Raw genomic sequence first — 14,816 nt, 5'->3', positions numbered from 1 at the left:
GCAGGGATGGTGCGGGGGGGGATCCTTGGTGAGGGTAAGCAAGGGATTTGGAGGGTTGAGCTGTACCTCAATTTTAGGTCACAAATATTTGCTGTTGGGTCCAAGCTCCATGCTAACAGGTCAGAATAATTACTTAAGAATCAGCTGTTAGGAATAATCCATTGAATGTAAATGAGATGTGGTCCAGTCTGGTGGCTCACACCTACAATTCCAGCACTTTGGGAGGCCAAGGCAGGAGGATCCCTTGAGCCCAGGAGTTTACAACCAGCCCAGGGAACATGGTAAGACCATGTCTCTAAAAAAATAAAAATAAAAAATTACCCAGGAGTGGTGGCACACACCTGTACTCAGGAGGCCAGGGTACAAGGATTGCTTAAACCCAGGAGGTGAAGGCTGCAGTGAGCTATGATCGCACAACTGCACTCTAGCCTGGGCGACACGGCAGACCCTGTCTTAAAAAATAAAAATAAAAATAATTAGTGCCATGCGTTGTCTTGACTCAGGCTATCTATGCCTGTCAATAACTGCAGGAATGTTTGGATTTTGTGTTCAGGATCCAGGATTAGTTAACTCTCAAAGATGCTGATGTGGGGTCTAACTAACTGACCAGTGATGAGCCTCCACAGTCCTATGTATAAAGAATCTTGATTCCTGTTTATGAAATTTTTCCTCTCAACTTCACATCTGTCCTTTGCTAAAGCATTGTTTTTGGGAAACAGAATTCAGGAAAAAAAATCAAAGTGTTGAATTTGGTTAAATCTTATTTGATCTTCAAAGACCAAAGAGCTGTTTTGACTGAATGTTAAGCATTTCAAAAATGAAATGTTGTATAAATATATATTAAATGCATACTATGTGCTAGGCTCCATGATAGGTGTTTTAGCAACTTCTGATGACTTCTAAGATGAATCTGACCTGGACCTTCTCCAAATGCTTCACCCTGTTGGGATGTGGGGGTCACTGTCACGGGTGCCCCCTAAGCTTTGCATCTTCCCTCTGTCTGTAACTTGAGGCCAGTGGACGCCATGCTTCTTATCTGCTTATGTTTATCCTGAAACTCTTTCCACATCCACACTCTGCTTCCCCACCCACCTCCCCTTCTAACTCTAGGACCCCAGGATTAGGAGAGGCCAAATAGGAATGGACATAAGTCAAGTAACGCTGTCAGAAGACTAGACACCCTCCCTCCACTTCCATGCACACTTCCTACCCAGGACCACCCAGGTGCCCCGGGTCAACTTGTCATAGGGCTTCACACTGCACCATTGTATGGCCATCCTCTATGTATTGAAACTTTGAGGTATTTGCCTATGGAAGCCTTTGGGGGTGCTTAGCAGTCCCTATGGCCCTAGGTGGGAGTTTTCATGGCAGGCACAAGCAACATGCTCCTCTCCTCCCACTGCACCCAGTGAGCTAAATCCCACCTGTACTTCACTTAGAAGGGCTTGTGTGGGTTGGGCGCAATGGCTCACCCCTGTAATCCCAGCACTTTGGGAGGCTGAGGCAGGCAGATCACTTGAGGTCAGGAGTTCGAGGCCAGCCTGGCCAACATGGTGAAATCCCGTCTCTACTAAAAATAAAAAATGTAGCTGGGTGTGGTAGCACACACCTGTAATCCCAGGTACTCGGGAGGCTGAGACAGGAGAATCGCTTGAACCTGAGAGGCAGAGGTGGCAGTGAGCAGAGAAAGTGCCACTGCCCTCCAGCCTGGGCAAGAGAGCAAGACTCCATCTCAATAAAAAAAAAAAAAAAAAAAAAAAAAGGAGGGCTTTTCTGACTGTCCTGTCCATCTGCCCATGAATTCTCCCCTGTGGCAGACAATGCTGTCGCATGCCCCCCTCCTAGATCCCTTTTGTCCCGCACCACGCACACACACAAACACACACACCCGGTTCCTGCTGCAGGAGCCAGGACTCTGCCGAGGCCTTTTCTCTGGCTGCAGGAACCTGCTTTGCTACCTGCATGCAAGGCTGGCCGGAGCTGTCCTGAAGTCAACACCTCCAGGAGCAGCCTTCAACCGATGCCAGCAAGAGTGTATGAACAAATGCCCCAGCTCCTCTGTCCCTCATGTGCAGCCATTGTGAGGTGTGGTCCCTGGCAAGGTTGTGCTCTGGCTGCCCACAGCAGTAACCTTCTCACTGATGCACTCTCTGCAGGCTTTCTGCTCCTCCTTCTCTCACCCTCCACCCCATCATCTGTGGGTCCTGGGATCATCTCCTAACACACATCTTGCTAGGAATCCCTTGTATCAGTCTCTTTCTCTGCAGAGCCCATCTGAAGTCACTGGTCCTGTGAATTCATTGGGCACTGAGTCCTGCCAAGAACCCTCATTAATGCTGAACATGCCATGCTTACATTATGCAGTGTGCCCTGATCGCCAGTGCTAAGATACGAAGTCATTCCTCAGGGCTCGTTTGCAAAGTCTGCGTCTCCAGGAAGCCCTCCTGCACATTTGAGTGTATTCCACTGGCCTTCCCTCTGCCTCCTCATGGCGCATGGCTTGTGCCCCCAGAGCAGGTGCTGTTTGGTTTGTTTGGTGCTGGAGTTGGTTATATACATCTTGGCCTCCCCACCACCCCAACCCCCAGGACTGTACGTTCTTTGGCACTGGGTCTGTGTCTGCAACTTAGGATTAAAGATTTCTCACTCAAAAGCCCAGAGGGTCCAGTCAAATAACAAGTACCAAGTCCCGTGGGCCAGGAGTGTATTGCAGGGGAGCCTGGGGCCTGGAATGAATCTGGAGGGCAAACCATACCTCTGTTTCTATTGAAAATAAAGACAAAACCGTGCCTAGCAAACACAGAATGCCTGTGGGCTGGATGCTGAATTGAATGAAGCCACGTTTCACACTTCTTGAGGGCAGAAGTTTTGTCTTTTTCATCATAGCCTGACAGCCCTGACATGTGGCAGCCACTGCATAGAGAGGGTGTGTCATGGGAGTTTTATCAGAATGATGGAGAGAGCGGAAGGTCTGGGGGGAGGAGTGAGGCTGGATGGAGAGACAGCCCATCCCTTAACTCAGGCACCAGTGTTGAAGAATAGCCTGGCTGCAGGAGGGCAAGGCCACCCCAGGAGAGGGGTCATTGTTACCTACACTCTGGCCACCTCCTTCTTTCTCCTGGGTCTTCCCCAATCAGCATACAGACCGGGAGCTCCAGCCACTTGGGTTTTACTGTTGCCCCTACACCTCAGCAAGTACAGGGGGTGCAGGTGTTGGTACCCAGGGGATTTCTGGGTACACCCTCCTGGCTGGTCCAAGGCCTGTTTCTGGGATGCTTTGATTTCTGTGAGCCCTGGGGAAGCACACAAAGGCCATTCCCAGGCCATATGGAAGCCCATCACAAGTTGAGTAAGGGTGAAGTTGGGGGGGGGCATTTCCCAAATGCTTCAGGGCTGTGGTTACTGAGGATGGATCCTTGTGCCATGCAGGGGTGAAGAGTTGGTCCAAGAAAGGCAGTGAGGGACTGCTTTACCCAAGAAGCGTCTCCACCTTGCAAAGGACCCAGGGAGATCCAGGGCTTGCTGCTCTGGGCCAGTTCCATTAGACATGTCAGCCCTCCCTGTTTGCACGCAGGGCAAGGGGTGGCTCGGCACTCTGTGGGGTCTGGACAGAAACTGAGTACCGTGTGGTCTGGTCTCTCATCTCGAGTTCCCCGGGGAAACCCCCATCCTGGTGATATCCTGTTAGGTTTGCACAATCTAGCATCAGGGTTCTGCCTCCCAATTGTAGGGTCTACAGGGGAAGTGGACTGCCAGGTGGGCAATGCTGCCCTTGAGTGTGGTTGAATAGGAAAGCTGCCCTCTAGGCCTAAAATGGGAAGGAGGCCCCAGGGCAAGTGCCTGCTGCTTATACTCATGAAAGGAAGCTCCCCATTCTGTTACTGGCTGGGAAGTCATGACTGTGAGTTTTTGCACTGAGCGGAAACAGAGCCAGGAAAGAATGAAGCAACGAAAGCACAGATTGATTAAAGCAAAACTACACTCTGCAGAGTGGGAGCGGGCTAGAGCAAGCGGTCAAAAGCCCTGATTGCAATGTTCTTCAGGGTTTTTACGAAGCTAAAATAATTTGGTAACACCCCTAGATACCCTTTAGAGGCCTCCAATTGGTTACACTCTATGCAAATGAAGGACGGCCCATGACCAATCAGAGGTATTTCCCGTTTGTGATGTAGGGGAAAGGGGGTTTTGTAGAGGGTGGGGTCTCTGATCGCTTATCACTTGGGCATGGAGAGGTGGGTGTTTTTTTTTTTTGTTCAATTCCGAGAAGCCAGCATCAGGTTGGCTTTAGACTTGCAGTCTCCAGATCCTACTCTCCTGTCTCAGTGATGGAGCGGGGGGTACCAATCGCGGGGAATTGATAGCTCCAAGGATGCAACTCTCCAGCCCATGCCGGGTGACGCCAAGCTTCATGAAGGGACGCAGGCACTGTCTGGGGGCCAGTGGCCTTGCCCTCTGCAATCAGAGAGAGGTTGCCCACCTGCTAGCTACCTAAGAGACAGTCTCCCTTCCCCTGCTGCTGGCTCTATGGGGCCATCGTGTCTGCGCTCCGTGAGCCATGCTCCCAGCCATCATGGGGGTGTGTTCTACATGAAAGGACAACATGTCTAATTGTACAGCGCTTAGAGAATTCGTCACACAGACCTATCCATTAAGTCTAAACCATTCAGGGTAAAAGTCTAAAAGCATTCAGGATAATAAATCATCATTTGGTATTAAATGAGGAGGCAGCCCCTTTCTTAGAATGGCTGTTCCCTCGTAATGGTGATAAATGGAAAATCCTGGACAGGTGAATTTTAATAGGTATCCAAGTGCACTCAGATTAATTAGATTATATTTTTTAAAAACTTTCCTCTTTTGCTCCATAAATCTAAATGGTGGCCTCTAAAAGATAATAACCATCCACACACTAAAATGCATTATGATGTCATAAAAGATTATTGATGCACATATGCAGTTACACGTTATGTTGGATGCAGCAGAATGGCGTAAAACGTGGCCGCAGCTGTTGTGAAGTGTGTGTTTGCCGACAGTGGTTAGTGGGACTCCCTGGTCAAAGTGTGTGAGGCGAGTGGACAGGAGAAGCTGAGTGCATTATTTCCACTTCCTAGTGGATATCAAGTTGACAATATTTCCCTCCTGGCTCTTTGAAAGGCAGGGGTTTTGATTAGAGACACACCAGCCACATCTGGTTCTGAAAGAGAGATATAGAATGCTGTTTTTAAATTAAATTAAATTAATTTATTTTTAGATGGAGTCTCGCTCTGTTGCCCAGGCTGGAGTGCAGTGGCACCATCTCAGCTCACTGCAACCCAGCTCCCTGGGTTCAAGTGATTCCCTTGCCTCAGCCTCCTGAGTAGCTGGGACTACACGCATGTGCCACCACATCTGGCTAATTTTTGTGCTTTTAGCAGAGATGGGGTTTTACCATGTTGGTCAGTCTGGTCTCAGACTCCTGACCTCAAGTAATTCATTTGCTTTGGCCTCCCAAAGTGCTGGGATTACAGTTGTGAGCCACCACGCCCTGCCCAGAATGTGTTTGACAGCCAAAAATGGAACCGTGGGGTGGGGAAGAGCAGTATCATCAGATAAGTCTTGGGATTGAGGAGACCTCAAGGTCACCTTCAAGTCCTGCCTTCTTTTCCTGCCTCTAACCCTGAGTTTCTTGAAATTTCCTTTTTATTCACTTCTATGTTGAATTATGGATACATAATAGCATGTTTATGGGGGTACAGGTGATGTGATATTTCAATACAAGCATACGATGTGTCGTGATCAGATTAGAACAACTGGGGTATCCATCGCCTCAAGCATCAATCACTTCTTTATGTTAGGGACACTCCAATTTTATTCTTTCAGTTATTTTGAAATATACAATAAATCGATTTCTATGGTGAGAAAAGAAACGTTCTGCCGGGGGGACACATACATCACCTTTATGGAAACTTTAACATTTGGAAAGAGCTAAAAGGCAGACAAAGATCCCGAGGAAGAAGAGGCATTGAGAGCTCAGTTTATCACACTCAGAGCCCATGACGGTCACCAGCGTAAGACCCCTGTGCTGGGTCAGCGGCATCTCAGCTAGTCTCAGACCCCCTTGAGACACGCACTGCTGCCTACTTGGATACGGCAGGAAAAGGAGGTTCAGCAAGAGAAAGGTCTTGGCCAGATTTAGCGAATTAAAATCAGAGCACTCACTTAACTTTGGATTTTAGATGAACAATGGATAAGTTTTTAGTATGAGTATGCACTACTATATGTGCAAAATTATTTGTTGTGTATCTGAAATTCAGATTTAGCCGGATGCTTGTGTTTTACCTGGTAACTCTGGCCCATGGGCAAAGCCACATAGCTGTTAATTGGCAGCATCAGGACTTAAATCCACGCTGGTCTGGTCGTTTCTGTGGTTTTGCCCTGAATTTCCTGCCTAACTGGTCATCGAACTACATATCGATGTTACTGTCTCTCATTAAATTGGGGCTGCGGTAGCGGCAACGCCAGCTTGACGTTCTTGTTGGCTGAGCACATCGTGGGAATGAAACAACAAGGTCTCTGCTCTCAGCGTGGCATAGGACCGTCAAACGTGACACTGCGCTGCCTTCTGGGGCTCTGACAGAGAAGTCACCTGCACGCTGCCACCGCCTGAGACACAGCACATCCTGTGGCTGGGGGCAGTAAGAAGGAGTGGCTGTGATGTGGCCCAGGGCATGCAGGGGACACCGTATTCCCCTGGTCCCTGTCAGTGTCAGGTCACTGGAGTCCATGATCAGTGAAATTGCCTTGTTTGGGGCCACTCTGTTTTTCTTTTTGAGATGAAGTCTTGTTCTGTCGCCCAGGCTGGAGTGCAGTGATGTCAGCTCACTGCAACCTTCAACCTACCAGGTTCAAGCGATTCTCCTGCCTCAGCCTCCTGAGTAGTAGCTGGGATTATAGGCACAAGCTACCACGCTCAGCTAATTTTTGTATTTTTAGTAGAGATGGTCTTGGTCTCCAACTCTTGACCTCAAGTGATCCTCCCTCCTCGGCCTCCCAAAATGTTGGGATTATAGGCGTGAGCCACTGTGCCTGGCCCAGCCACACTGTTCTTAGTCCCTTCCCACCCACCAGTATGCATGTTCTTTGTCCAGGATACGCCTATTCTTCCTCTGCTATCTTTGCTTTCTAACTTATCCAAACACCGCCGCATAAACTGTGTGTATCAGCTTTGAGACCAAGCAATATTTGTTTCTCCTTGCCCCCTGCTGTCTCCCCTCTTTCGGTTTTGATACCATCTGCAAAGGACAAAATTCATCCTAGAAGGATCTTTAGAGTTCCTCCTGCATTCTCTCTGATCTGCGGCTCCTTGCAGCTCAGGGAATTATATCCCACTGTTCACATTTTCAACCAGTGAGGCAGGAATTTTCCTCAGAAAGCCTGGCTCAGTCAGGGACTGTGCATATTTAAAGACTGTAATTAAGGGACTGTCAGTCAAAATTCCCATTACAAGTGATAGCTTTGAAGTTTCTGACTTGGACTTCTCAGCTCACAACATGTTTGGAAATGTGACATTTGGATGCACGCTTCGGGAAGATTCTGCAAAAGAGAGGGGGCTTCATTTTAAAGCAGTAAACAGGGTGATCACAAACTTAGCTGACACGCAAGCATTGAAGAGAGCAGGACCCACCATGGGTTAAAGCAGAAAGAGGAGGCTGGAGACGTATCTCAGTTAGCGTAGCTACCTCTGCACTTGGGAGAAACGAGGTGAGTCCAGGGAGGCGAGGCACACCCCACACGCTCCAAAAATAACTTTTTTCTGGTTTCTTTCATTCAACTACCATTTACTTATCTTCCATTTGATCTTAGTCAAGAGGCCAAGAAGAGACCATTTATCTTTAATTTGAGAAATTGCAAAAGCACAGAAAAACACAAACAGAACGTGACTCCATTTATTCAATAAAGACTTATTGAGAAAAAATACAGATTCCCACTTAATTCTGTTAAGCACTGCGTTGCATAATTTCTACAATTCTGCGGTAATGCAAAGTATAGACTGTAAATTTAGTTCTTGTCATCTAGTTATCTTAGAATGACATGCACTTACTTTTCCGTGTGATATTTACCTAGAAAAGAGTTTATAGAAACTACCAGTGAGGGAGGAGACCCTGAATTACCCTTAAGCATCTAAGACCATCCCCGCTCTTGACTTCCACACTGCATTTCAATAGGAGAAGTTAAGGCTGGCAGACCGGGGGGCCACCTTAATCACCCTCCTACAGATATTGCAGGCACAGTGTGAAGGAATCTTTCTGGAAGGAAGGCATTGTTTTTACTTAAACAAGACCAAACCCCACCTAGATCACTATACCCCATGCCTACTCCACGGGCCCAAGACCCTTTCACCTGTAATTTCTAGAGTTGTAAGCCCAAGACCCTTTCACCTCTAATTTCTAAAGCTGTAAACCCAAGGCCCTGTCATGTGTAATATCTAGAGTTGTAAGCCTTTATAAAGGTAAAGATTTCCTTTGTAGACGAGCTTGGCTGTTAGCCAGCTATGCCACCTTGCTCCCGGCCGAATAAATCACCCCTTTCCTTCCCAGCTTGGTGTTGGAGAGGTTTGTTTCCCGGCCTTTTCCTGCTTCACCAGTGGAGATTAATTTCTGATTTAAGCCATTGGCTTGGATTGTTTGTTTCAGTTGGAGCTGGATGTACCACTCTACTCCTGATTTGGACCCTGGCAGCCCATCTGTCTCCTGAAAAAACCTCTCACACCTTTTCTTCCTGCACTCCCGACTTGGTCAGGTGAGAACAGAAGTGAAGGGTCAGGGTGGGTTTCTTTCTCTTTTCCACCTCCCGGAGCACGCTGCATCTTTTTCCTTTATTCATGAAAAACACACAATTTGCTATGAATCGTCTCACAGCAATTGAAGTCTATTCAATTTGACGGACAGGCACTGTGCCGGAGATGGGGTGAAAAGAATGAATTCACGACAGACCCGACTGCGTGGCTGAATCGCACAGATGCTGTGCTGTGCAAATGAAGACAGACACGCAAGGCCGTGTGCTAACTCAGTCCGTGCCGATGGAGCCCCACAGCCAACAACACCCAGCTCTGGCGTCAGGAGGGATCAGTGGTTACCTCAGATGGGGCGTGAGGGCATTGACCTGGAAGGGGCACAGAGGAGCTTTCAGGGGTGATGGGGCTGTTCTATATTTTGATGGCAGCTGTGGCCACATGAGTGTAATCCGTGGGTGAACATTTCTTGAAACACATCAAAATATACACTTACATGGTTGCACCTTAGTGCATGCAAATTAAGCCTCGATAAATAATTGTGTGGACTAAATTTTTAACAGAGGGGGAAAAGCTTGTCCCCGAGGAACTGAAATCTCGTGAAGTCATGGAAAGGGCATTTTAGATGGAGGAACAGCCTGCATCTATTCCACCATCAGGCATTTATTACATACCTGCTCTGTCCCAGGTCCTGAGGACAGAGACAGCAATGGAGAAGGAACACCCATTCTCCTTCCAGAACAGCTTCCCACCCAGTGGAAGAGAATGACCCTCGATACGTGAATTGTACACCAGAGGCACAGCATGAGCAAGGGGACAGAGGACTGTACATGCCCAGGCTTCGAGAGGAGAGGGTGACATGGTGGGTTGGAGCACAGGGTTTACCGGGGCAGGGTGTGGAGGGTGGTGGGACCAGGTCTTGCAAAAGTGTGTTTGCAGGACGAAGGATCTGGGTGTCCACCCTGGAGCCAAGAGAGGAGGGCAACTTCAGCATGAAGGTGGGGAGGGAGGAGAGTGACACGCTCAGAGCCTTGGTTTAGAAAAACTGTCCCAACGTTTCTACCCTGGGCTGTCTGGCTGGTTGTAGCCACACCCTCTGTCAGCAGAGGGCAGGGGGTTAAACAGGAGATGGGGACACCAGCCAGGAGGCTGTTGCATGATGAAAAATTTGTCCCCCAGGGCTGGGTCCAGACTGTGACATGCTTTGTTTGATGGCCAATGAATAAACAGACAATGTCATTTGCCGTACAATAGAATATTATTTACTACCACCAACAAAAAGATACAAAGTTCTGATATAGGCCAAAGCAAAGATAACCCCCAAAACAGTACACTGAGCGAAAGAACCCGGTCACAAAAGACCATGTATGGTATGATTTCATTTATGCAAAATGTCCAGAATAGGCAAATCTATAGAGACAGAAAGTAGAGTAGTAATTGTCTAGGCTGGGGGAATGGGAGTAGAATGAGGGATGACCACTAAGGGGAGCACTATTTCTTACTGGACTGATGTAAATGTTCTCAAAATTAGATTCTGGTGACGTTTGCACAACTCTTACTGTACACGTTAATAAATGAACAAAACAGAATCTAAGCAAATTGGGTCATTTTGTAGCATTTAAAAATGACAATTCATAGAAAATTCAGACATTCAGCTTATCTTGGGGAGAAAAATGAGAGAGGATGAGAGAGAGGAAGAGAGGATGAGAGAGAGGAAGAGAGAATGAGAGTGAGAATGAGATCGAGAGAAAGAATGAGAGAGAAAGAGCAGTAATAAGAGAGAGAAAGAGAGAATGAGACAGAGAGAAAGAATGAGAGAGAAAGAGCGAGAATAGAGAGAGAGAGAATGAGAAAGAGAATGAGACAGACGGAGAGAGAAAGAGAATGAGAAAGAGAAAGAGAAAATGCAAGAATGAGAGAGAATGAGAAAGGGAGAATGAGAGAAAGAGAATAAGAGAGTGAGAAATAAAATGAGAGTGAGACAGAGACTGAGAGAACAAGAGAGAAAGAGAGAGTGAAAGAATGAGAGAGATGGAATGAGAGAATGAGAAAGGGAACAAGTGAGAATGGGACAGATATTGAGAGAGAGAACGAAAGACAGAATGAGAGAGACCGAGAGAGAGAATGAGAGGAAAGAATGAGAGAGAAAGTGAGTGAGAAGAAGAAAGAGAGACAGAAAGAGGTGGCGATGTGACAATTCTGGCAATCCTACATCCATGGCCACCCTCAGTGGAACTGGTGTCAGCATGACCCGTCTAGTTTACCGCAGTCCCCAACACAGCCTAGTCTTCACCACAGCACTGGTTCCTGTGGCTTTGAACTTGTAAGTCCCCAGCTAACGCAAGCATAGGAAAGCACATGTTCAGCTTCAACATTTTGGTCCTACTATGGGCCTAGAACACTGGGCATGCCTCTGTAAACAATTCTTGCACTTACAGGCAAGGTGAAATAAAACTGGAACCAGTGGAAGTTTATTTTCACAGAGCACCCACTTGAGTGATTTGAGCAGCTTTTCTACATTCTAAGAACCAAAGCCATTTTTTAAAAAATTTACTGGTCTCACTGCCTCAACCTCCCAAGTAACTGGGATTATAGGTAACCGCCACCACGCCCGGCTAGTTTTTGTAAATTTAGTGGAGATGGGGTTTCACCAATTTAGCCAGGCTGGTCTCAAACTCCTGATGTCAGGTGATCCATCCCTAAGTGCTGGGATTACAGGTGTGAGCCACTGCGCTGGGCCCCTGCAATGCCTTTAACCCTGACATGGTACATCAGAGCAGGGGCATGGAAGGCTTAGGGCACTTGCTCCACTTTCTGCCAGGAAAAAGAAGAGGTAGGAAATGATTCTCCCACTGCAGAATTTGTCCCGTGGCCCCCTGAAGGCCCAAGAATTCCATTACAGATCTTCTCTGGTTGGGAGAAAAAGAAGAGGTTGTGGTAACTAAGGGAAGCCGAAGACACAAGTGAGGGAAGCTTGCTCATTAAAGCAGCACATGGTCTTTGAATATTTACTGTGTGCTAGTGCACCACGTGATTTAAAAATCTAACTTGGTACCCTAACAAGAGATGTCCTACAGGCATCCTCCTCCCACTCAGGCACACATAACATTCTCATCTCTTTCCTCTATCCCTACTTTATTTTCCTTCCTTCTTCCTCCTTTCTTTCTCTCTTCTTCCCCCACTTCTTTTCCTCCCTCCTTCTTCCCTTCCTTCCCTTCTCCATTTACCTATTCATTCCATATTTATTTAGTGCCCAACTGCGAGAGTTGCTAGAGACACAACAGGGAAAAAAACATAAAAATCCCTGCCTTTGTTAAGCTTAAATTTTGGTGGGAAAACCACAGTAAGATGAAGAAGCACATTACATAACACATTAGGTGCTGCACATTGTTTAACGTATTAGATGATGCACATTATGTAATAGATTAAGTGGAACTGCTAGGTGAAATGTGGTGTGCACGTGTGGATTTATTTTTATTTTACTAATTATGCATTTATTTTTCAGTCGATGTTTAGAGATATGTATCCGTTATGGATTGACTAAATCAAGCTAATGAACATCTTCGTTACTTCCCATACTTATTTTCTGTGGTGAGAAAATTTAAAATTCTTAGCAGTTATGGAGTATACAGTACACTGTACAAGGTACAATTACCTTGCTGTACAATAGATCTCCTGAATGTATTCCTCCTGTCTGCTTGGAATTTTGAATCCTCTGACCAATGTCTTTCCATCCCCCTACCCCTTCCCCCAGGCCCTGGTAACCACCATTCCATTCTCTGCTTCTTCGAGTTTAACTTTTTTAGATTCCACATGTAAGGGAGATCATGCAGTATTTGTCTTTCTGTGCCTGGCTTATTTCCCTTAGCATACATCCTCCGGGTCCTGCCACGTTGCTGCGAATGACAGAATTTTATTCTTTCTCCTGGCTGAATAGCATTTCATTGTGTATGTGCACCACATTTTCTTCACCCATTCATCCATTGATGTACACTTGAGTTGATTCCATATCTTGGCATTGTGAACAGTGTTGCAATGGCAGTGAGAGTGTAGATGTCTCTTCAATCAACTGATTTCAAATCTTTTGGGTAAATATCCATAAGTGGGATTGTTGGATCAAATGGTAGTTTTATTTGTAATTTTTAAAGGAACATCATACAGTTTTCCATAAAGGCTGTGCGAATTTACATTCCCATCAACAGCTTGTTTTTTTGATAATAGCCATTCTGACAAGTGTGAGATGATAGCTCATTGTAGTTTTTTTTTTGTTTGTTTGTTTGTTTGTTTGTTTTGTTTTGTTTTGAGACGGAGTTTCACTCTTGTTACCCAGGCTGGAGTGCAATGGCGCGATCTCGGCTCACGGCAACCTCTGCCTCCTGGGTTCAGGCAATTCTCCTGCCTCAGCTTCCTGAGTAGCTGGGATTACAGGCATGTGCCACCATGCCCAGCTAATTTTTTTTGTATTTTTAGTAGAGATGGGGTTTCACCTTGTTGACCAGGATGGTCTCGATCTCTTGATCTCGTGATCCACCTACCTCAGCATCCCAAAGTGCTGGAATTACAGGGATGAGCCACTGTGCATGGCCCCTTGCTCATTTTTAAATTAAATTATTTGTTTTCTCGTTACTGGTTGCCTGAGTTTCTTATACGCTTTGAATGTTAGCCCCTTATTGGGTGTATGGATTACTGTTGGGGTCTGGCACATCTGCCGGGGGGCTACCAACCTGCGGGAGTCCCCGAGACCACCAGCGTAGATGTCTCATTCAACCTGAGGGAGAGCGTGTGCGGAAGTGAAAGAAAAAAGAAAAGTGGAGTCTGGAGGGCTGGCTTAGGCTATGTCTAAGCAGCAATTTTATTTTTGCAATATGTTCCATTATATACTTTTCTGAAGTTAATGTTGTTTATGCCAGATCAACATACTTAAGTTACAGTAAGCAAGTTATGCCCACTAAGTTACGCCCAGTAAGTAAGTTAAGCCCAGTGCGTCAGTTATGCCCAGTAAGTTACAGTAAGTAAGTTACAGTTACGCCCAGTAAGTTATGGTAAGTAAGTTACCAAGTGTAAATACTTAAGTTAATATTTTACAATGAAGGTAACAAGGGTCCAAAATGAACACAATCAAGCAATAAAACAAGGAGCCGAAAGTGGACACAATGCCTCCCAAGTCCTCATATCCATAAAGTAATATCTGTTAATTATTTTGAATAGCATAGTCCCTTTCTCGGTTCCTGCTTTCCCTCAGCTCGACTCCCCCAACCGGGGATCCGTGTCCAGGCTCAAGCTCACCGTATGGCGAGGCCCATTTCCTAGGGGCCTCACACAGGAGTGATCCCCACAGATCCCTCAGATTACAAATATTTTCTCCCAATCTGTAGACTGTCTCTTCACATTGCTAATTATTTCCTTCACTATGCAGAAGTTTTTAAGTTTGGTGTAATTTATTTGTCTATTTTCTGCTTTTGAGTCAATTCTAAAAAATTATTGCCAAACCTAATGTCATGCAGTTTTCCCCATATGTTTTCTTTTTATAGTTTTACATTTTAAGTGTTACATTTAAGTATTCAGTCCATTTTGAGTTGATGTGTGTATATGGTATCAGAAAAGAGTCCAATTTAATTCTTTTGCATGTGGACTTACATTTTTCTTAGCACCATTTTCTGAAGAGACTATCCTTTTACTGTTGTATATTCTTGGCATTTTATCAAAAATTAATTAACTATACATGTAAGGATTTATTTCTGGGCTATTTCGGTCCATTGGTCAAAATGTTTATTTTTATGCCAGTACCCTGATGTTTTAGTTACTATAGCTTTGTAATATAATTTAAAATCATGTAGGGTAATGCCTCTAGTTTTGTTCTATTTGCTGATGATTTCTTTGGCTATTTGGGTTTTTCTGTTGTTTCATAAAAATTTTAGGGTTGTTTTTTCTATTCTGTGAAAAATGGCATTAGAATTTTGATAGGATTGCATTGCTTTGTAGACCACATTGGGTATAATAGACATTTTCATGGCATTAATTTTTTTAATCCACAAGCACTGGATAGCTT

General features: G+C 45.7%; 1 long non-coding RNA gene across 1 annotated transcript in view; it reads left to right on the top strand.

Moving 5' to 3' along the window:
* The window catches only part of LOC118150316 (uncharacterized), a 138,807-nt gene extending 128,449 nt beyond the window's left edge, over nucleotides 1–10,358 (top strand). The window contains exons 3-4 of the long non-coding RNA XR_013530882.1: nucleotides 8,670–8,775; nucleotides 8,925–10,358. This is a non-coding gene — a long non-coding RNA (uncharacterized LOC118150316). The remainder of the gene's footprint in view (nucleotides 1–8,669; nucleotides 8,776–8,924) is intronic.
* The last annotated feature ends 4,458 nt before the right edge of the window (nucleotides 10,359–14,816 follow it).

This window comes from Callithrix jacchus, chromosome 22, assembly GCF_049354715.1.
Source record: "Callithrix jacchus isolate 240 chromosome 22, calJac240_pri, whole genome shotgun sequence".
Classification (NCBI taxonomy): Eukaryota; Metazoa; Chordata; class Mammalia; order Primates; family Cebidae; genus Callithrix; species Callithrix jacchus.
Note: the sequence above shows the minus strand (reverse complement) of the source record. Positions and strands in the feature narration are given on the sequence as shown.